Raw genomic sequence first — 25,712 nt, forward strand, 5'->3', positions numbered from 1 at the left:
TTCTCTTAAAACTCCTAAAAGGCTTTCTTGGGGATGATTCTGCTACTTGTTTCCTGATATCAATCATCTCATTTGACATGGCCTTTAATACCTTTTGTAATCCTTCCATGTCGAAAGGATCCTTCGTTTGCTTCTTCTTGGTTTCTTCTTTGAAAGAGATTTTCTTAGATTTACGCTCTTCGATTGTAGATCTCTTTTCTAGGGCTACTACGCGTCTCTCGACTGCCAATGCCTCAGCCAAGTTTTCGACTAAGGTTGTCTTGCTTGCCCTATCTACGAAGATGGCCAAGTTTGAAGGTAAGGCCGTGATGTACCATTCGCATCTTACTTCCTCGCTGGGTTGGGAAGCAGCGGGGATTTTATTGAGGATCTTGTTGAACCGTAAGTTAAAATCTTTAATGGGTTCCCGAGCCTCAGCTTTAAGATTGGACAGATCGTTGATCAGTGTCGCTGTCGATCTATCATCGCCGAATTTGGAGAGAAATTGATTTTGAAAAATATCCCAGCTGGTGATAGATCCAGAGGGTAGCGAAAAGTACCATGACCCGGCCGTCCCTTGCATCGTATAGGGGAAGAGTCGGACCACGGCGTCTTCGTTGGTAACTCCGTTGAGATTAACAGAAAGCATGAAATTATTGATATGTTCTTCAGCTAGCATTCCAGTTTCTGGATTGAACTTTGGTAACCACTTCTCGGGATGGGCAGGTATTGGACTCAGGGGTGGAGGCATTAAAACCGCCCCAGGGTTGTTCCATGGAGATTGTGCCATCGCTAAGTTGCTGGTTAATAAAAGTGTAGAAGATGATCTTTGAGGTTGAGAAGATAGAGATGTTATGATCTTTGACGATTGTGGAGGAAGGGTTGCGGAAGATGGATGAGTGATTTGAGGTGGAGATGTGGGTGGTTGACTTCGCGGAGAGTGAGTTGAAATGGATGAGGCAGATGAAAAAGTCTCTCTGTCAGACTCTTGAAATGCTTTCCTTGTTCTTTTCCTAGTGGGGAGAGGGATTTCAGTTGGCTGAATGCGAAACTTTTCACTCTTCAATCGGGTCAGGGGATGAGCAGGGTTGTATTGCGAAGTCAAGCTGCCTTTAGATTTATTAGATTTTTGGTTAAAAATAGAGAATCCCTGGAGTTTACGGATCAAGGTTTGAACTTCAGGGGGATCGACAATAAGTTGTTCTGATGTATCGGGATGTGTAGCAGCAGTGGATGTCCGAGCGACTTCCAGTTCCGAGTTTAGTCGTATTGGGGAAGTCAGGGAAGTTGGTGAGGGTGATTTGCTCTTAGAATGGTATTTGGATTTTGAATTATGTGCCATTCATAGCCGTGGCCCTCCTTCTAGCGCCAGAAATGTTGAGGGCCCCGAGGTCGGGTCAACAACAAGGGGGATACCCACCCGGTCCGGAACCTGGTTGGCGGCTCCTTGCCCGTTTGGAGTAGCGGGTCCGACTGGGGGTAATGGGACCAGTTTCCCAATGTGATGGGTGTGTGTGTGTGTGTAGAGTCTGATGGTATTAATCTAGGGGGGGTTCTTCTAAACTAGTCTTAATTCTAACTGCTAAATTAACTCTATGCTAATGTAATCTAATGAAGAAAAATACATCTAATCTACGCTAATCCGGGGTGTTTTTCTTTTGTTATGCGATCTAGAAAGATTTCTAACAGCAGCCGATAATAAAGATCATTCAACTGATATCAGAATATAAATCAATAAAGATAAACCATTCTGCATAAGAAGTTAGGCAGAGTAGTTATGAACAGCATATCGCATAATCAGTTTTCTATATGTTAAACATAACTAAATGACCCCACCGTACAGAAGTGCCAAATGGTAATGTAGACATTCATGCAATAACATACAAATAACTCAGCCACATATCACTTTAGGAATACTAGCAGAATCTAGCCAAGAGATAAAAGTACCATTTATGACTAACTTCACTAATAAACTTCAAGTAACAATGATTTATTTCTACTTGTTCTAACATCTGCTCAGAGTACAGAAGTGCAACATCAGTAACAGATATTAAAATGCAAACATAAATAAATCTCGATCCATCCATTCATCAAAAACCTCCTCTGAGGGTGCAGAAGTGCATGTTCTGAGGATAAGTTTTTTGACAGATTTCCGGACCCTTCTCCAAAAACCATGAGAAGGGTTAAATACTACTAACTAATCAATCTTAATTACATGAAATTAGGGAATCGGCCTCAAATGACTACCCTTTTACTAAAAGCAACTTTATTTCTAAATTTAAAATCTAATTTCTGACCGTTTCTGTATATTCTCTTTAGTGCTGTCAACAGTGTAATGCTTTCCTGGGAAGAGTCGGCTGGCCGCCTTCTTGTTTCGCTCGGGAGATAAAAGTGGAAATAGCAGGAGCTGGCACTTCCTTCCGGCAGACCAGAAGATATTTTCGAAAACCTTTCTCTAGCTGGGTGTATTCGCCGCGTGTATACTTAGCGTGTAACAGTTTCTTCTCGAACTGATTTTGCTGTTGCCGTTTTCGGTTTCCGGTCGTGCGAATGACTGAGTGGGTTAGGAGTCGTGCTGTATGGGCAACTCCCCGAGTCGAGAATTTCTTCCGTTCTTTGTTCCAGGTTTTCCTGACGCGTCCTCCTTCTCATGCGCTTCTTTCTCTGCTTCACTAAGTCTGAGCTTCAGGATCTTTTCTGAATACGCTGCTTTTGTGCGCCTTTGACTCTGAGTCCTGGATAGTCTAATTTCGTCAGTGCCGGTTGGCTGATAGTCTGGAATCCGCGGTTCTGCTGCATGCGGCATCCGTTTGCGGAGGCATTTTCTCTTTGCTGATTGGCGCTTTCCTCTTTCCCTCAGATGTTTCCTGCATATAAACTTATATCAGTTGCGTGTCTTGCAGTCTACGCAAAGGGGAAGTGAAATGAAAAGACTTGACGTGGAAGCATTAATCTCTAATGAATGCATAATTCTGACATTCATCATAACTTGACTCTTCGATAAATGTAACGCAATCATTCCTAGATACTTAAGCATGCGGTCATTAAATTCTTTCAAGGCGCGCGCTTAATGCATGGGTCTATCGTGTGATAAGTCTTTTCAGATCGCAGGTCGCAGATCGCAGATCGCAGATCGCTGCCATCGCAAATCGCAAATCGCAAATATCGCAAGTTCTCATTTAATGGTTACGTCGTATAGCGTGATGCTTGCGATTTGCGATATCGCATATCGGCGATCGCATTGCTCGAAGGTTTTTCTTTTAAGGGGCGCGGGTGAGGCATGCGATGCGATGAACTTCGCATCACAATTTCGCAGTATTTGTTTTTCGCGCTCGAGTTATGCTTCGGCCTTTCTTCGCGATGCGATTTGAGCCTTAGGGAGAGAAATACAAAAAACTTTAGAAAAAATATTTTTTGGGATTTTCCTTCAGGGTCCCCTCTTTGCTTGACGTTATTGCTAATGTCAAGTGAAAAAGGGGGGTTGTTGGTGACCACAACATAACTGAATATGAGAAACCCATCTCATCAAAGCTATCAGGAAATGACAAGGCTAGGCTAAAGAACAATATCACGCTTTGGAAAACCCATGACATGATAGAAATGAACCACATGAAATACCATGCAGTCCAAGTCTAGCAAGGAAAATACACATGCAAGTTGATACCTAAAGTGAAGCCCATTGTAGATCCTTGATCCTGCATTTCCCTACTTGATCATTTCTTCCTCTTGTCTTATTTTCCTTTCCTGCTCCAATGCCAAAGTGCTCCAAAGACTCTAAGTGTCCAAGAGTGAGAGAGAGAGAGAGAGAGAGAGAGAGAGAGAGAGAGAGAATAATGAGAGGCTCTCTGAAGCTAAACTGACAAAATGTTACCAACTGATCCTTAATATCCTTTTTATGAATTAGGCCTCTATTTTTTTCATTTTCAATTATTTTTCTTGATTTTCCTGCTCACATGAATCATATGACCTTTCACCTCCCTTTCTCCTAATTTCCATTATTTTTCATAAATAATTGTGGTGAAAATGTCATTTTACCTTTCTAAAGCCGTAGCCATTGCCTTTTCCAATTTCCTTACCCATAAACAACCAAATGAACACCACCTAGGATGTATTGTCCAATATTCAACTTGGAATATGTTTCCTATCAATAGTGGTTATTGTTTTTAACTTCTATTACATAAAATTTTCACCACAGTTGTTACAGAACCCTCCACCTTGGTGGACAACATGCTCGGTGTTCAATCACACATATACCTCAACAACCCATTGAAATAGTACATATTCCTCATGAAGCTTTATAACATAGTTCGATGCAACATTTACAATGAAGGACATGCTCAAAAGAAAAACATCATGACAACATAGCAAAAACTGGAGCTTTATAACATATCTCATTACAGTATTTACAACGATCATCCTACTGATTTCTAACCCACATGAAATAATAACATTGTGATAACATAACCTCATGATAACATAGTAACATGACAACATAATCATAATGACATGACACATGTACCACTCAGTGGAGCTTTAAAACATAGCTCATGGTGATATTTACATCGATATACATATGTACATATAGCAATATCACCGAAATATATACCAAAAACATTTACCAAAACATATAACAGAACATCATATCAAAACATATACCAAAACACTATATTACAACATATTTGAAAACACCATATCAAAGCTGCTTTCCCTCAACCGAAAAACAAGTAATGATACATAGCCCACATCTGATCTGACATCTCCCATGTACCTTCATCGGTCCCGAAGTGCTTCCATTTGACTTTAACTTGCTTGATTTCTTGGTTCCAAGGCATGAGGTCCTTTTTCTACAATAATCACTAAGGCTCCGGCTAGAATTCTCCATCTGATTCCACTTGTAATATGGACTAGTCAATCACGTGATGAACATCCTTAACATACTTCTTAAATAAAGATACATGGAAAACATCATGGACTTTCATTGTCATAGTTAGTGCAATCTGATTGGCTACTGGCTTGATCCTCTCAATGATATTGAAGGGTCCACAAAATTGTGGTGCCAGCTTAGCACAAGATCTAATCTGTAAGGATCTCTTCTTCGATTTAATGTGCAAGTACACCTATTACCAAACTCAGAACTTCTTGCACAACCTATTCCTATCTACATAACACTTCTTCCTATCCTGTGTCGACTTCATATTCTTCTTGATCACCTGCATTTCTTGTTCCATGTCTGCCAACATATCTAGTCCAATCAATAACCTGCTAACCTGATCACTCCAACTGATAGGAGTGATACAAGTTTACCCATACAATGCCTAAAAAGGAATCATCCTCAATGACTACTGATAATCATTGTTGTATGTAAAATATAGTAAAGGAAGATAATCTTCCTACTTCCATTGTTGATGCATCACATACATCCTCAACATGTCCTCCAATATCTTGTTGGCCCTTTCTGTTTGTTGATCTATCTGCGGATGATAAGTTTCACTGAAGGCCAACTCTGTGCCCGAACCTGCAAATAAATCCTTCCAGAACTTGGAAGTAAACTTCACATCCCTGTTTGACACAATATTGTTCAGAACACCATGCAACTTGACCACATCTTTGATGAATACTTGTGCTACATCACTAGGTGAGGATGTAGACTTCACTGGAATAAAATGTGAAACCTTTGTCAACCTGTCCATGATAACCATGATGGAATCATGGTGTCTCATTGTCTTCTACAACCCTGTGACGAAATCCATGGAAATAACCTCCCATTTTCATTATGGAAATGTAATCGGCTATAGCAGTCTACCTAGATGTTAACACTTTGCTTTCACTCGTTGACAGTCAAAACACCTTGCCACAAACTTTGTTACATGCCTCCCCAAATTTGCCCAATAGTAAAATCTCTTCACTATTGTGAGTGTCTTTTGATAACCTGGCTGACCTGAATATGGTTTTGCATGAAATTCCCTCAAGATAACCTTCTTCAGCTCACTATTATCGGGCACATATATCTTGTCTATGAATATGACCAATCCATCTAATCTAAGACTTTACTCCATAATATGTGCACCTACACCTGTACATGTACCTATACCTATTCCTATACCTATACTGCCACCTAAACTTATACAAATACCTATTCTTGTACCTTCACTTGTACTTGTAGCTATAATTATACCACCACATGTACCTTTACCAACACCTTGTTGTGACCTATGCACAATCTCCATATACCTAACATTACACTCACTTGCCTGCAAGATCCTATCCTATAGATCTGTCCCATAGGAGCTCATAGCTGCCAAGTGATTCACTTGTATACATCTGCTAAGAGCATTTACCACCATGTTCTCTTTATCTTTGATGTATCTAATCTCAAAATCAAACTCGTTGATTATGGGCAACCATCTAGCCTTCTTGCCATTCAGATTTAGTTGGTTAAACAAATACCTCAACCCAATGTGATTACAAATAAGTACAAACATCCTACCAAAAAGATAGTGCCTCCACATCTTTAATGCACATATGATCATTTCTAACTCAATATCATCTATTGGGTGCTTATACTCGTGGTCAGTTAGTTTCCAAGACTCATAGCATACCACCTACCCATCCTTCAAAAAGACTCCACCAATCCCTCTCTTACAAGCGTTTGTGCATACCACAAACTCTTTGTCTAGATCTGCAATCTATAGCACTAGTGCATGTGTCAATAACTTCTTAAGTTTATCAGTGCTAGCCTCCCATTCCTCTATCCATTCAAACTTCTTACTTTTCCTTTGCAATGATGTGATAGGATAAGAAATCTGCGAGAAGTTCCTGATGAACCTCCTATAATAGCCTGCCAGACCCATGACAAATAGCACCTCATCCACACTCTTAGGAGCTACCCACTCCATGATGGCCCTTACCTTCTATAGATCTATTGCAATGAACTCCATGGAGACAACATGTCCCAAGTAGTGTACCTCACTCTAAAATAAACTACACTTGTTGAGCTTAGTATAGAACTAATGCTCCAGCAACAACCTCAACACTGCTGCTAAATGCTCGACATGTTCTTTCTTATTTTTAGAATACACCAATATATCATCAATGAACACAATAACAAACTTATCCAAATATGGAAACAACACACTATTCATCAAACACATAAATGTAGATGGAGCATTAGTCAGGCCAAATGGAACAACTATGAACTCATAATGCCCATACCTAGTCTGTAACGTTGTCTTGTAAATGTCCTCCTCTTTGGTGCATGCATGATGGTATCCATATCTCAAATTAATCTTCAAGAACACTGCTACTCACTTCAGCTGATCGAACAAGTCACCAATCCTCGTCAAAGGGTACCTACTCTTGATGGTCACTTTGTTCAACTGCCTCTCATCGATGCATAGTTTGAGAGTACCATCTTTATTCTTCACAAACAATACCGATGTGCCCCAAGGTGATACACTTCTTCTAATGTATCCTTTGTCCAACATTTCTTTCAACTGCAACTTTAAATCAACCAGCTCAGTTGTGTTCATCCTATAAAGTGCTTTTGATGCTAGAGCTACCCCTGGCACTAACTCAATAGAAATTTCTACCTCCCTGTGAGGTGGAAACACTGTAATTTCCTCAGGAAATGCATCCTAAAACTGTTGCAAAACTGGCTACCTTCTCAACACATTTTCATCCTCAACCTCCTTACCCTTATCACTAGAAATGTGTACTGTAAATAACATACACCCTCTTCCATGGCTACGCTTTTCTTGCATGATTGTCACCATCCTAACTGATGTGTCTTTCTTCTTACCCTGCAAGACTCTTGGTTCCCCATTTTCATCAACACACTTAATAGCTTTATCATAGCTGTCTAACTAGATTCGATGAAGATACAACCAATCCATGCCCAACAACATATTGTATGATCACAACGGTAATACATTTAGATGTGTTGCGATAGACATACCATTCAAGTCAAATGTGTAAGATGTTACTGAATGATGAACTTGCCTCTTTGTACCTATAGCCAACTTCATTGACCAAGAATCTACATCCAATTCCTTACACAAACCACACTTATCCACCAAGTTAGGACTAACATAGCTATAATTAGATCTAGGTTCAATCAAACTAGAGAACACTTGATCACAAAGCTTATCATCCATCTAAATGAGACATACCTGGTGTTCTTCTTGTCTATTTCCCATTGCTGAATAAATCAGAGGAGTATTCTCGCCAACATCCCCAACAATATATGCCTACTATGCACGGTGTATCTTAGGCCTGCCACCTTGATGCTAAAGACAATCTCTCTTAATGTGTTCCTCACCACATGTCTAGCATTTCAAAAAACCAGTGCCCTCACCTCTATGTTTTTGTTGTTGTGACCCGTGTCCCTATCTAGAAGCATTAAACTTCTTTTGCAGTGCCATATTTTCTTTCCTATCTCCATTCTAGGGCCTTGTTATATTAGATTTCCATTCACCTCTACCCTTGTCTCTTCCCTTCCATCCTTGCTGAGGTTAATTCTTACGCTTTGACTGTTCATATAAATGCTTCAATTTCCCAATTCCTTACTCAAGTGATCAAGGCTCGTCATACTCAATAAGATCTCTAAATGCTAATACCAAATTATTGAAAAATCTGTGAACTTTAGCCTTCTCATGAAGAAAATATGGTACAAACATAATAGGAGAATTTTTATCAAATTCACATATAAGCTTCTAATCTAAAATAAAAACAAGTTTCATCACTAATTTTAACCTTAAAATTTTAATATTTAAAATCAATTTACAATATTCCCACCACGACTTCATATTATTCGATCCGTGCTTCCGGTTAATCCGGTTCAAGTTGTTTCCCAACAAAAAGGTCAACCCCGCCTCGTCCGGGCGAATTGCCTCACCAAACCCTCGAACATCTGAATAATATTCCGTCTGTATTTCAAACTTATGACGCTATCCTTCTCCGGAAAACGTTGATAAATTTTCGGGAAAACATGGTAGAAAAAACTTAAAATTTAATAAAAGATCATGGAAGAAAAAAGCTAAATCATCGTTTAATTTTACAGAAAATACATGGAACTTAAAGATAAAAATATGATCAATAAAAATGATGATTTTCATTTTTACCAACTAAAAGTTCAAATTCAGTAATAATAAATAACAATAAAAGAGACTATTTTTTGTTATTGTTTATTTGTGAACATATTTACATGCCAGTGGCATTAAAATATAATAAAATGTTAAGAATAATATATAGTCTAATATAATATCTATTATCTCTAAATTAACGTAAACATTAAAATATTGTTATTTTTTATATGTTTATTAAAGTTACATTTATAGTATATTTGTTTATAAATATATAAATTTTTATAATTTAATATTTGTAAATTAATGTAAACATTTAAATATTGTTATTTTTTATATTTTATTAAAATTACATTTCTAGTATATTTGTTTATAGATATATAAATTTATATAATTTAAGTGTTTATGGCATGAATTCATATACATATTTAAAAATAATAAACAACAACAATTTAAAGATTAGAATATTGGTTTACTTAAATTTAATTTATAAATTTGAATGAAATATTACATTTCTACTATAACTATTTATAAATATATAAATTTGAATAATTTAAATGTATAGAAACAAAACCAAAAAGTAAGAGATGTCTATTAAAAAAAATGATATAAAATTAAAGAAATAAAATTATAATTATAATTATATATATATATATATATTATATATATATATATATATATATATATATATATAATATTATTGAAATGTTGCACTTCTATTGCAAATGTTAATAAATATATAAATTTACATATTTATGTTTATATGGTATAAATAAATATTTAATACAACCAAAAATAATAAATGGAAACAAAATTTAAAGTTTAAAATATTAATTACATTTAGTCAACTTAGATTAAAATATTTCTTTTTAATTTATATATGATTTATTGTATATTTAACTTTTATATTTTATTGAAATATTACACTTTTATTATTTATTTATAAATATAATTTTTTTTTTTTTAAATTTAAGTATGTAGGGTATAAATAAAAAATTAACATATTACAATTGTAAAGATAAAAATAAAACAATATAAATGAAAAATATTATTCAAGAAAAGCATGTTCTATGTAAATCAACTATATGATACCCAACATCTTTCCAAAGCTAATTTAACCTGTATTAGTATCTTCCCTGTTTTAAGCTAGTAATTTGACACCTTTCCATTAATGTCGGAAATATATAAATTTTTTTAAAGCCAAATAGGTTTTCACCTTTAGAACATTAGTTTATTTTTCATTAATGTAGGAAATATATAATTTTTTTGAAAGGCAAAGAGGTCTTAGCCTTTAGAACTTTATGACAAAATAGAATTTCATGTGATTTCATAAAGAACTTCAAGTCGGTTTCAATAGAATTTTAAATGAATTTAGTAAAACTATCTGTGTTTGGCTTCTCTATGTTTAATAGAATTGTCAATGAATTGAGTAAAACTATTTGTGTTTGTGTTTGTGTTTGGCTTCTCCATGTTCAGCTTGATTTGTGAACGTCATAAAATAAATTCACCCATAAATGAAATTTTATGTTTTGATCAGTTTTGTCGAAATGAGTTGGTGGGTCGACACATGGATATGCATGGGCACTTGTACAATGTAAAAGTGTCTACCCGCATGATTGATGACTTGCGATGAGGACATGGGTAGCGTCTTACACAAGTTGCCTACGCGACAACATGACCAGGGTCCCTAACAAGATGAGTGCCCCACTAAACGATGTAACGTGTGAGTCATGCAATGTATGTGATGGGTGATGTAACAATGTCGTAGTCTAGCCAGACTATTTTCCCTGAAAATCATGAAAATTTCAGCAAAATTTTGATAAATTCCAGCAAATATTTTTGTAAATCCAAGTTACAGTTGTTAAATTTCAAGATTCTGGGTGCCCTAGGAGTTTATGATGGTGCTAAATCTATTTCCACCTTCAAATACATGATTTAAACACACCTTCTGGAAGATTTGTTGAATTTTTTTTGCTCGAATTCTGGCCAAAAGTGGTTGTTCACGCAATTCCTCTGCCTCAGTAGACTTCTCCTCTAACGACAAGGTAGATTTGGCTATTGAAGTTGAGATCACCTCCATAAATGGAGGGTTGGCCTAATGCCCAATTTAAAGAGCTTTGGTTGTTCGAAGGAAACAGTGGTGGCGTATATATAAACAAAAGCAAGGGAAAGTTAAAGACATCACTCAACCAACAAACACACATAGGGAAGAAGGATATTGCAAGACCAATTTTAGGTACATGGCATGCAAATAAAGGGACTTCACCCTCCCATTTTACATTTTGTTATATATGTAACCCATCAACAGGTATCAGATCCAAGTTACCCTATACTACTCAAGAAACAGAGGTAGAGTGCCAAGGATTTTGCTAAAGTGTAGGTTATGGAAATTTTTGCGCTTCAGAATGGGATTTCGAGTATGTTATCTTTGGGAAATGAGAAGAAGTGAGTGGGAATTTTGTGAGGGAACGCTTCAAGACTCCACACCAATTTGAAATTAAATCTTGTTTTTTAAAAGGACCAAGTCATAAATCATTTTTGGTATTAAAAAGAAAGATTGAAGTATTTTTATCATAATCATTGTTTTCAAACACATATAATTATATATGTTTTCTAAATACCATGAACTATGTTAAGTTGCTACTTCTTTTAATTAACTAAGTTTGTACATTTTTTAATTATTATTTTAGACGATAATTTATTTTAGGAGATTGATTATGGCCTTTCTATTTAACATTAGTCAGACCCCTACTAGCCATGACAAACATTTCATCAAACATATCATCAACATATAACCTACAAGCACTACAACAAAACAGGAAATTTGCGCCAAATTTAGCATCAGATTTTAGTACATATTTTTCTCAATTAGGATGAGCAGCCTGGCGCTAAATCTGGCTCTATTGTACAAATTTTAAAGCGTCCTTTTTTGCACCAAATTTTACATCTTTTTCACACAAAATTTTCCATTATTTTTTGCGTCATATTTTGCAACAAGATTTTCATTTGGTTTTACAATAGGTTTTGCTTCTAGTTTTGTGCCATTTTTTGCATCATTTTTTCTTCCTCTTTTGTGTCATTCTTTGCTTCTGGTTTTGTGTCATAATTTGCAGCGAGTTTTACACCATCTTTGGCATCTAATTTAGTGTCTTTTTTTACATCTAGTTTGTGCCAATTTTTGCATCTAGTCTTATGCCATTTTTTGCTTCTAAATTTGTACTTATTTTTACATCTATTTTTGGGCTAGCTTTTCTGCCTTTTTTACACCATTTTTTCCATCCAATTTTGCACCATATGTTGAATCTGATTTAGTGCCAAATTTTTCATGCATTTTTGCACGATTTTTTGCATCCACTTTTTCATTTTATTTATCTCCCTATTTTGCACCATATTTTGCATCTAATTTTGCATCATTGGTTGCATCCAATTTAGCATATTTTTAATGCCATTTCTTGCATCCAATTTTGCATCCTTTTGAGCATCTAAATTTGCATCCTATGTTGAACCATATGTTGAATCCACCTTTGCATCCCATTTTGTGTCTATTGTTATGTTCAATTTTGAGCCATTTTTTCCATTTACTTTTGTATTTCTTTTTGCACCACGTTTTGAATTATTTGTTGAACCTCATTTTACATCCAATGTTGCATCTCAATTTGCACCCAAATTTGAGCCATTTTTATGCCCATTTTTGCACCATTTTTTCTTCTTTTGTGTCCAATTTTGTACCATTTTTTATGTCCAAATTTGCATCTTTTTTGGTATCTAATTTTGCATCCTTTTTGGCATCCAAATTTGCATCTTTTTTTTGCCACATTTGCATCTGATTTTGCACCTAGATTTTTAGTTTGAATTTTCATATAGTTATGCATCATTTTTGACATCCTTGGTTTCACCCTTTTTTAGTCCCATTTTGCATATTGTTTTGTGTCTTTTCTTACATCCTTTTTGCACCCAATTTTGCATCCTAATCTTACACCATTCTTTGCATCCTCATTTTGGTGTCCTTTTTTGCATCCTTGTTTACACCCAATTTGGTATCCTTTCATATGCCCTATTTTGTTCCCTTCTTTATGTCTAGTGTTGTACCCTTTTCTAATTTTACTTCCAACCCTTTTTGTGTCATTGTTTGCATCTTGTTTTAATGGCTAGTTTAACATCCAATTCTACTCCCAATTTTGCATCCACAGTTAAATCCACTTTTGACTTCTTGTTTAGATTTTTAATTTTATTTCCATTTATGACCCCCTCTATGGGTTCATTTTACTAATTTCATTTACATAGTGAAATATATTAAAGTTTCTCAATATCATTTTGCTATAGGATTTAATGCACAGTTAGATGAACATAAAACCCTCTCAGTTTATCCCAGAAACTTAGGACAGACCGAGTAAGAGAAAGGTTGTTCTAAGGCTCAAGATTCTTAGTATATCAAGATGTAGAGTATATATTAATAAAAAGAGAAGGAATTCTTGTGAGTCCTCACATGTAGGTCTTCTTGTCGTTTTTAGTATAGCTAGGAAGTCCTCCTAGCTAGCTCCAAAGCTTGGTCCTACACATAAGAGAGAGAATAAAGAAACCTTCACAGCGTAATATCTTGATAATTGAAACTATCATAAACATATAAATATTATTGAAGAAATAAATATAAAACAAAATCCAATACATTCATTAGTTAAATAGAATAAGTAAAGAATGAATAGAAACATATGGAAGGAAGAACAATTGATCTATATTAATAAAGGAGTTGGAGGAAAGTTACAACAATTAGATGTAGTTGCAACAACACCTCCCCCAACTCCTAGCTCCAAAACTCTCCCTCTCAAGATAGATCTCAGCAGTGTGACAATACAAGAATTCCCATCATTTTTTCAATGGCCAAGCCTCCAATATATAGGAAAGTGAAGGCTATGAAGATTTTCCAAATTCTTCATTAGTTCAATTTAGGCAAAATCTTTTGGGTGAATAATGTTTCCTCATATAAAAATGGCCTTTTCCACTTTTTAGATGCTTTTGTGCTTAGGAAAATTCTTTCCCATGCTTTATGAATCTTTCCCGCTTTTGTATGCCTTTATTTTTTAGGAAAAAGCTAAAGATGAGAATAAATAGATCACATTCCACCATATGAGTTTCCGAAAGTGAACAAGAGTGTCAAATTCAAATTCTAGTTTGCTTATGTTTATTTATTTTTTAATATATATTTAGTTTTAGTATGTTTTTTTTATTTTCCAAAAAAATATATTTAGTTTTTGGTAATCTTTTTCTATAAGAAAAATTATATTTTGGTTTTATAAAAATAGATTTTAAACATTCCATTCATGCTAAATTTCTGACTTTATGATAGGATTTTAAATTATATATAAAAAAGTAACTTAATGCCATGTGTTGTGTCACTGAGATGGGTATTATACATCTCTTCCTTGCTAAGCTATAGAATGTGCTTGGGTTTTCTTAACGCAATAAAACTAAGTATGTTCTTCATTATATCTTGAAATGTTCATCTTGAACCTAATAAAACAATAAAGTTAAAATAGATTTTCCTTTGTCCTTTGTAGATATTTGTCCCCGTTAATCTTGGTCTTAATAGATTAATTTTCTTATGGTGACATTGAGTGGTCACTTCCATTAGTTGCATGCTTTATAGTTTTCTATTAGTGAAATTTTTTAGGTTTCATAACATGTTATTTAATTTATCAAAATGTGTTATTGTCCATATTATTGTTAAATATTAATATTAAATATGTTGTTTTTTTAGCATGGTTTAGCAAAACATTCCCAAAAGGTTTATAGATTGTATTTTATAATGCAATGATTCATTGCTTGATGAAATTGTTTTGGATATTTTTTTTAATGATTCATTGATTGATGAAATTGTTATGGATATTTCTTTTAGTATATTAAATTGTATGTGATAAAGTCGAAAGTCACCTCTTTTTTAGATTTTCATTGGCCAATTTCCCTTAAGACCATCAAGTTCACCATTTGCTCCCAGATTAAGGAAATATAGGAGTCATGAAGTGGAATTTTCCAAGCACTCAAATCTTGAGACATGTGTTTTTTAGTCACATTATACTTCCTTTCTGTGTAAATTCTCGATGAAAATAGTCTCATGGAACATGCGGGCCCTCAATAGTAGAGGAAAACAAAGACTCCTAAAAGAAAAATGATACACAAAGCACCCATCAATAATGTTGATATGAGAAACAAAAATATTAAGTGAGGTTCTACCTCATATAATTAACAAATGGGGGAGGAATTTCCAAGTAGTAGTGATTGATTCTTAGAGATACTTGGGTGGAATGGTTATTATTTGAAGTGATCAAGACATCAAGGTTACCACTATGTTTACCTCCTTTCACATTATGACAATACAATTTTAGTTAATTGACATCGAGGACTAGTACCAGGTATACAATGTCTATGACTCCAATATCGCAAATGGAAAACCTTTATTTCTCAATTCTATTTCTAGCACAAGTAATTTATACTCCCCATCTCCATGGATTATTGGGAGCGACTTCAATATTATCAACTGTCTCGAGGAAAAGAAAGGATGAATCACAATGTTTAACAAGATATTTTTTAAGCTATACCATTAAAGCTATAAAGTAGTCTCCATTAAAGTTGTCAAGAAATGAGTCTCCAACCCACACATGTGGATCAATGAGATGTAATACATGTGTATGTGGTGACTAACTTAATACACTATTCTAATAACTCCACAAACTTATGTATTTCACTCTATCACATAAACTAATAGTAGTGTGGCATAAGTAAACCAAGAGTAGACATGAAACCCTTACGAAAAAAACATTCCTGATATCCTCAATTAGGTGCTTAAATGATGAAGTGAAAATGCAAGGGGAAAAGAGGACTTCATGATTTAACCATCACAAACATGTGATCAAGTGTGACTAGGAGTGTATATATTCATATATTTTCCAAAGAGGGAGTGAATACATGAGTTACAATTCATTGGGCCTTATTTTTCTTTCTTTTTCTTTTTCTTATATATAGGACTTAGGGAATAAGGTTTTCATAAATTTGGCACAACTCATAGATATAAAATTTTCATGAATTTTCACTTCAACCTTAGAGTTTAGACTTAGATAAATTGGTATAGTGTATCTTTAATGATTTTGGCTTTCACTTTTTGATTTTGTTTCATCACAAAAGAATAAAGGGGAAATATTTTGCCACAAATCTATGAATGCTTAATCATAAAGGCATCATGTGATGAAAACAAATTAATGTTGTTATTCTCTATGAAAATGATGGGTATTCTTGAGAAAATCTTATGCTTGTACTGGATGTCTCCTCTCTGGTTGAGAGGGAGTGAAGGTAGACACCATATTATCCATGTGACATGTACTATGGCCAGTACTAACAATCATAAGCCTAATAAAGACACCAGTAGGGAGAATGGTGGATTGGATAAACATCTGGGACCAATATTCTTTGACAATTTGGACTTTGACTAGCAGTAACCACCATAAGTGAAGTACATTAATCCAAGGTAAGAATAGTCATGAGGATTGACATTTCCTAGTGTCAAAGATTATGATAGTGGATTAGGAAATGATCATGTGAGGAGATACCTTGTGAACATCCTGGTGGGGTGAATTCCTAGAGAGGTAGTGGTGTCCAAATTTATGCCTCCCAACATTGTGCTCTAATCTAATGGAGAGATAAACTTGTTAGTCAAGGCCTTGCTATTTTGACAATGTTGGCTATGATGATGTAAATCATCATTGATGCTTATCAATATAGATCCCTTCTTATATGAATATTTCAACTTGAGAGTACTTTTTTGTCTCATTATGAGTACCTCCCTAGTTTAGAGGGATGGTCATCATCTTCATTATTGTCATCATCACCACCATCACCGTCATCATTATTGTCATCATTTCATTATCTTCATAGTCACCATTCATGTCTTCATCATCATCATCATCATCATCATCATTATGGACATTGTTGTCAATTATTCATAATTATAGGTATCGTAAGAAGTATCATCAACCCAAAAAATGTTACGAGTGCTCGAAAAGGGTTGTTAGTACACATGATATATGCAAGAGAAATAAAAAATTTATTTGTTAGAGATGATCGATGATCATCATCATCACTACCATTATCATCATCATTATAATTGTCATCATCCACATCATCATAACTAATATAATTTTTCTCATAATCGTTGTCATCTTCATCATGAACATCATAAGCATCATTAATGTCATTATTGTTGTTGATGATGACCAAGATTAAAATAATGATAATGATGATCAGATGATGATGACTTGGAATACAACGCCAAAGATAATTATTATGATTATGACCATGACAACATTTAAAAATTGGGAAGAATGGCCAAGGTCATTAGCATAGTCATCATCATTGTCATTGTAACCCCCATCATCTTTATCATCATTGTAATTATCATAATAATCACAATTCATGTCATCATCATCATCTTCATTATCATCATCATTATAATTATTGACATTGTCATCAGTTGTTCATAATTTTCAATGTCATAAGAAATATCATTAATGCAAAAAATATGATGTGCGTTGGAAAAGGGAATCAAAAGTGAAAAAAAAAGGGGGTAAAAATAGACGTAAAATTGGATGAAGAGTGGACACAACATAAGTAGATGCAAAACAAGATAGAAAAATTGACACAAAAGTGGATGAAAAAGTAGATGCAATAGTTCATGCAAACTTGAACACAAAATATGATTCAAACATGGATGAAAAAGTGGAAGAAAACATGGGAACAATAGTAGGCATAAAACTTAGCATGAATTGTGGTGAAACAAATGTGGATACAACAATGAATGTAAAAAAAGAAGATACAAACTTGAATGAAAAAATGAGGAAAACTTGGATGCAAAAATGGATGTAAACATGAGCAAAATATGGGTTCAATAGTGAACACAAAATTAGTTGAAAAATTGGACGAATCAAAAGTGGATGTAAAAGTAGATTAAAAATGGGATGCAAAAAACATAAACAATATTTGATGCAAACTTGGACACAAAAGAGGATGCAAATGTGGATGCAAGAGTGGAAGAAAATGTGGGTTGCAATGATAGGCATAAGATATGGCACAAATCATAGCACAAAAAAATTGGATGAGAAAGTGGATGTAATAATAGGCACAAAAAAAGATGCAAACTTAGATGCAAGACAAGATGCTATAAGGGATGTAAAATTGGATGCAAACACAGGTGAAAAAGGATAAACAAAATTGAATGCAAAATATGGATGCAATGGAAGTACATGCAAAATAAGATATAAAATGAGACGCAAAACCAAACACAAAAGTGTATGCAAAAATAAGTGCAATATTTTATGCAAAATAGGATGTGAAGATGGATGCAAAATTGGAATCAAACGTGGGTAGAACAGCAAGTAAAAAACATGGCACAAATTGTGTCACAACGAAAGTGGATGTAATGATAGATGCAAAAAAAGAAGCAAATGAAGATGCAAAATAATATGCAAAAAGGGATGTAAAAGTGGGCGTAAACATGGGTGCAACAATGGATGTAAAATAGGATGCAAAAGTTGATGCAACAAAATTCAATGCAAAAGTAGATGCAATATGAGACAGAAAACCTGATGCAAATCTTGACACAAAAGTGGATATAAAAAGGGATGAAAAAATAGATGTAAAAGTCGATGAAACCTAGATGTATATGAGGATGCAATCGTGGATGCAAATTTAGAAACAAAAAATGGTGCAAAGGGAGGTGTCAAATTAGGTGCAAATTATGGCACAAGAAAAATGGATGCAATAGTGGACACAATAACAGATGAAAAATAGGATATAAGTATGGATGCAAAACAAGATGTAAAATTCAATGCAACAAAAGTAGATGAAAAATTAGATGCAAAACTAGACAGAAACCTCGATTCAAAACTTGGCACAAAGGGGATGCAAAAATGGATGCAAAAAATGATTTAAAAAATGATGCAAAAGTTGATGCAAGTGTAGGCACAAAAGGTGGATGAAATAGATGATGCAAAAGTTGGTGAAACAAAATAGGTGCCACATTTGATGAAAAACATGGTGCAAAGGATGACACAAAACTTGAAATAAAAACTGGCATAAAACTTGGTGTAAAAAACCTGGTGAAAAACCTATTACAATACCTGGTGCTAAAATTGATGTAAGATTTGGTGCAAAACTCGGTGCAAACTTTGCATCAACTTTTGCACTATATTTGATAAATGGACACAAATAGCACCAAAAATGGGCTCTAGACACAAAAAAGGAAGCAAAAAGGGATGCTAATCACAGGGTTTTGTTGTAGTGAAGTGTAAATAACATAATTAAGTGTAGGGATCTCATACTTATTTGATAATCACTATGAACCATTGTTTCCTCATGTCATTTACTACATTATCATCTACTAGGCCATAGACTGATTATTGATTAACTTATAAGGAAAAACATGATGAGATCCATACATAGTTATTGTCATAAAACATACATGTAATCAGCATAATAGGGACATAAATATCATAAACATATCAACCATAAAATCCACATATACGTCAGTACATTTACACATGAAAATCAAGGGAATTCATTTCTCATTAATAAATGCAATAAGCCAACTGAAGATGGGACTACCACCTTCCACCCAACCATAGATTGGCTGACCCAGGTCTCTTTTTTGCCAATCACCACCTTGCCATATTCCAAACTTGAATGTGTGACTCTTATAACACACCAAAACACCAAGAAGCATGGATGCCACCTGAGTTCTCCACCTACACTCTATGAATTTGAGTGCCTCTAGTCTCTCAAGCTTTGCCATAATCCATAATCCTCTCTAGGGATCACTAGGCCCTACACTAAGACACACTCTCCATGCTTTACCATATATCCCATACTGAGACTACTGGGACCAACGAAGATAAATCCACCTCTTGGATTTATCGGATATCCCGCCATTCACCGACAATGATTACTATGCCCATCGAGGCACACAATCTGGCTTTACCACAACCCATAGTATAGTTCAGGGGTTACTAGGCGAGTGGACTTACCGTGATCTGCATTATGGTTCAGGGACTACTAGGTGATGTTTTTTTTAATTTGGAGATCCACCCCACTAAGCTTCGAATCCATCTGACCATCCCACATTAATCGAATATGAGAAACTCATCTCATCAAAGCTATCAGGAAATGATAAAAATAGGCTAAAATTTTAATTTTTAAAATCTATTTACAATAGTCCCACCACTACTTCATGTGATTCGATCCGTGCTTCTGGTTAATCCGATTCAAGTTGTTTCCATACAAAAAGGTCAACCCTGCCTCGTCCGGGCCAATTGCCTCACCAAACCCTCGAACATCTGAATAATACTGCATCTATATTTCAAGACGCTATCCTTCCCCGGAAAATGTTGATCAATTTTCAAGAAGAAAACATGGTAGGAAAGAGTTAAAATTTAATAAAAAATCATAGAAGAAAAAAGTTAAACTTTAATAAAAAATCAAAATTAAAAATTAAAATTCCAGAAGTACTTCAAACTTATCACATAAGAGAAATCATTGTTTAATTTTACACAAAAGACATGGAAGTTAAAGATAAAAATATGCTCAATAAAAAATGATGATTTTCATTTTTACCAATTAAAAGTTAAAACTCAATAACAATAAATAAATAATAATAGAAGACACTATTTTTTGCACAAAATATTGATTAATATAATGGATTGATTAATATAATGGATAGAATATCACATATATTTCCTAGTTTGGACAGTTGGTTGCACCATAGTGTAGTGGTTTTATTGTTTATTTGTGAACATTTGCATGCGAGTGAGAGTAAAATATAATAAAATGTTAATAATATTGAAGAGATATAATATTCCTAAATTAATGTAAATATTTAAATATTGTTAATTTTTATATTTTATTAAAATTACATTTCTAGTATAACTGTAAATCTATATAATTTAAATGTATATAGACAAAAGCAAAAAGTAACATATATCTATTAAAAAATTAAAATGATATAAAATTTTGAAAAAGAAAAATTTATATATATATATATGTGTGTATATTTTATTGAAATGTTGCACTTCTATTATAAATGTTCATAAATATATATATTTACATAATTTATATTTATATAGTTCAAATAAAAATTTAACACATTGAAAAATAATAAATGAAAACAAAATTTAAAGATTAAAATATTAATCACATTTAGTCAACTTAGATTAAAATATCTTTTTTAATTTACATATGATTTATTGTATATTTAACTTTCATATTTTATTGAAATATTACATTTTTATTATCTATTCATAGACATAATTTTTTTTATAATTTAAGTATGTATGGTATAAATAAAAAATTAACATGTTACTATTGTAAAGATAAAAATAAAAGAAATAAATGGAAAATATTATTCAAGAAAAGCATGTTCTATGTAAATCAACTACATGATACCCAACATATTACCAAAGCTAATTTAACTTGTATTAGTATCTTCCCAGTTTTAAACTAGTCATTACACCTTTCCATTAATGTAGGAAATATATAAAAAAAAAATTAAGCCAAATAGGTTTTAGCCTTTAGAACTTTATTTTATTCTTTAAAACTTTATTTTATTTTCCATTAATGTAGGAAATATATAATTTTTTTGAAAGCCAAAGAGGTCTTAGCCTTTAGAACTTTATTTCATTTTTATTTTCTATTGACAAATAGAATTTCATGTGATTTCACAAAGAACTTCAAACCGGTTTCAATAGTATTTTAAATGAATTTACTAAAACTATTTGTGTTTGGCTTCTCTATGTTTAATAGAATTGTCACTGAATTGAGTAAAACTATTTGTGTTTGTGTTTTTGTTTGGCTTCTCCATGTTCAGCTTGATTTGTGAACGTCATAAAATAAATTCACCCATAAATGAAATTTGATGTTTTGATCAGTTTTTTTGAAATGAGTTTGTGGGTCGACACATGGATGTGCATGGGCACTCATAGAATGTAAAACTGCCTGCCTGCATGATTGATGACTTGCGATGAGGACATGGGCACCCTCCTAGAAAGGTTGTTTGCGCGATGGCATGACGAGGGTTCCTCACGAGATGAGTGCCCGACTAAATGATGTAACGTGTGAGTTGTGCAGCGTATGTGATGGGAGATGTAACGACATCGTAGTCTAACCAGACTACTTTTTGCCCTGAAAATCATGAAAATTTCGGCAATATTTTGATAAATTCCAACAAAGATTTTTGTAAATCCAAGTTACTGTTGTTGAATTTCAAGATTTTGGGTGCCCTAGGAGTTTTTGATGGTGCTAAATCTATTTCCACCTTCAAAAGCATGATTTAAACACCCCTTCTGCAAGATTTGTTGAACTTTTTTTTGCCTGAATTCCAGGCAAAAGTGGTAATTCGAGCAATTCCTCTGCCTTAGTAGACTTTTCTTCTAATGACAAGGTAGAGTCAGCTAGGTTGAAGTTGAGATCACCTACACAAATGTAGGGTTGGCCTGATGCTCAATTTAAAGAGTTGTGATCGTTCAAAGGAAACAGCGGTGGCGTATATATAAACAAAAGCAAGGGAAAGTTAAAGACATCACTCAACCAGCAAACACACATAGGGAAGAAGGATATTGCAGGACCAATTAAAGGTACATCGCATGCGAATAAAGGGACTTCACCCTCCCATTTTGCATATTGTTGTATTTGTAACCCATCAACTGGTATCAGAGCCAAATCACCCTATACTGTTCGAGAAACAGAGGTAGAGTGCCAAGGATTTTGCTAAAGCGCAGGTTATGGAAATTTTTGGACTTTAGAATGGGATTTCGAGTATGTTATCTTTGGAAAATGAGAAGAAGTGAGTGGGCGTGTTGGGAGGGCACACTTCACGACTCCACACCAATTTGAAATTAAATCTGGTTTTTTAAAACGACCACGTCGTAAGGAATTTTTGGTATTGGAAAGAAACATTGAAGTATTTTTATCATAATCATTGTTTTCAAACACACATAATTATATATGTTTTATAAATACCATGAAATATGTTAAGTTGCTACTTCTTTTAATTAACTAAGTTTGTCCATTTTTTACTTATTATTAAAAAAAAAGGAAAGGTTAGATGATAATTATTTTAGGAGATTGATTATGGCCTTTCTATTTAACATTAGTCAGACCCCTACTAGCCATGAATTTTTTTTTGTCAAACATATCATCAACATATAACCTACAAGTGAAAACAACATAATTAATTGTAGGGATCTCATACTTATTTGATAATCGCTATGAACAATTGTTCCCTCATGTCATTTACTACATTAGCATCTATTAGGCCATAAATACATTATTGATTAACTTATAAGTAAAAACATGCTGAGATCCAAACATAGTTGTTGTCATAAAACATGCATATAACCAACATAATAAGGACAGAAATATCATAAAAATATCAACCATAAAATCCACATATACGTCAGTAAATTTACACATGAAAATCAAGGGAATTCATTTCTCATTAATGAATGCAATAAACCAACTGAATATGGGACTACCACATTCCACCCAACCATAGATTCATTGAGCCAAGTCTCTTTTTCACCAATCACCACCTTGTCATATTCAAAACATGAATGTGGGACTCGTAGAACACACCAAAACACCAAGAAGCGTGGATGCCACCATAGTTCTCCACCTACACTGTGAGGAATTTGAGTGCCTCCTAGTCTCTTAGGCTTTACCATAATCCATTATCCTATCTAGGGATCACTAGGCCCTACATTGAGACACACTCTCCAGGATTTACCATATATCCCATCTCGGGGTTACTTGGCCCAATGAAGATAAATCCACCTCTTGGATTTACCGTATATCCTGCCATTCACTAACAATTATTCTTAGGCCCATCGAGGCACACAATCTGGCTTTACCACAACCCAAAGTCTAGTTGGGGGTTTAGAAATCCAGTGACTTTACCATCATCCATAGTCTCATTCAGGGACCACTAGGTGATGTGTTTGTCAGTTCCTAGATCCACTCCACTCATCTTTGAATCCTTCTGACCATCCCACATTAACCAAATATGAGAAACCCATCTCATCAAAGCTATCAGGAAATGACAAGGCTAGGCTAAAGAACAATATCACACTTAGGAAAACCCATGAAATGATAGAAATGAACCACATGAAATACCATGCAATCCAAGTCTATCAAGGAAAATACACATGCAAGTCGATACCTAGAGTGAAGCCTATTGTAAATGCTTGATCCTGCATTTCCCTACTTGATCATTTCTTCCTCTTGTCTTCTTTTCGTTTCTTGCTCCAATGCCAAAGTGCTCCAAGGACTCTAAGTGTCCAAGAGTGAGAGAGAGAGAGAGAGAGAGAGAGAGAGAGAGAGAGATAATGAGAGGCTCTCTAAAGCTAAATTGACAAAAGGTTACCAACTGATCCTTAAAATCCTTTTTGTGAATGAGGCCTCTATTTTTTTCATTTTGGATTATTTTTCTTAACTTTCCTGCTCACATGAAACATATGACCTTTCATCTCCTTTTCTCCTAATTTCCATTATTTCATAAATAATTGTGGTAAAAATTTCATTTATCTTTCTAAAGCCTTAGCCATTTCCTTTTCCAATTTCCTTACCCATAAACAACCAAATGAACACCACCTAGGATGTATTGTCCAATACTCAGCTTGGAATATGTTTCCTATCAATAGTGGTTATTTTTTTAAACTTTTATTACATGGAAATTTCACCACGGTTGTTACAGAACCCTCCACCTTGGTGCACATCATGCTCGATGTTCAATCACACATATACCTCAACAACCCATTGAATGAATACATATTCCTCATGAAGCCTTGTAACATAGCTCGATGCAACATTTACAATGAAGGACATGCTCAAACAAAAAACTTCATGACAACATAGCGAAAACTAGAGCTTTATAACATATCTCATTACAGTATTTACAATGATCATCCTACTGATTTCCAACCCACATGAGATAATAACATCGTGATGACATAACCTCATGATAACATAGTAACATCACAACATAATCATAATGACATGACACATGTACCACTCAGTGGAGATTTCAAACATAGCTCATGGTGATATTTACATCCATATACATATGTACATGTAGCAATATCACCAAAATATATACCAAAAACATTTACCAAAACATATAGCAGAACATCATATCAAAACATATACCAAAACACTATATCACAACATATTCCAAAACACCATATCAAAGCTACTTTCCCTCAACTGGAAAACAAGTAATGATACATAGCCCACATCTGATCTGACATATCCCATGTAGCTTCATCGGTCCCGAAGTGCTTCCATTTGACTTTAACTTACTCGATTTCTTGGTTCCAAGGCATGAGGTCCTTTTTCTACAATAATCACTAAGGGTCTCGCTAGAATTCTCCATTTGATTCCACCTATAATGCGAACTAGTCAATCACGTGATCAACATCCTTAACATACTTCTTAAACAAAGATACATGGAAAACATCATGGACTTTCATTGTCATAGTTAGTGCAATCTGATAGGCTACTGGCTTGATCCTCTCAATGATATTGAAGGGTCCACAAAACTGTGGTGCCAGCTTAGCACAAGAT

The sequence above is a fragment of the Pinus tabuliformis genome, chromosome 6, assembly GCF_031772625.1.
Source record: "Pinus tabuliformis cultivar Carrire ecotype Pingquan chromosome 6, CPIR1, whole genome shotgun sequence".
Classification (NCBI taxonomy): Eukaryota; Viridiplantae; Streptophyta; class Pinopsida; order Pinales; family Pinaceae; genus Pinus; species Pinus tabuliformis.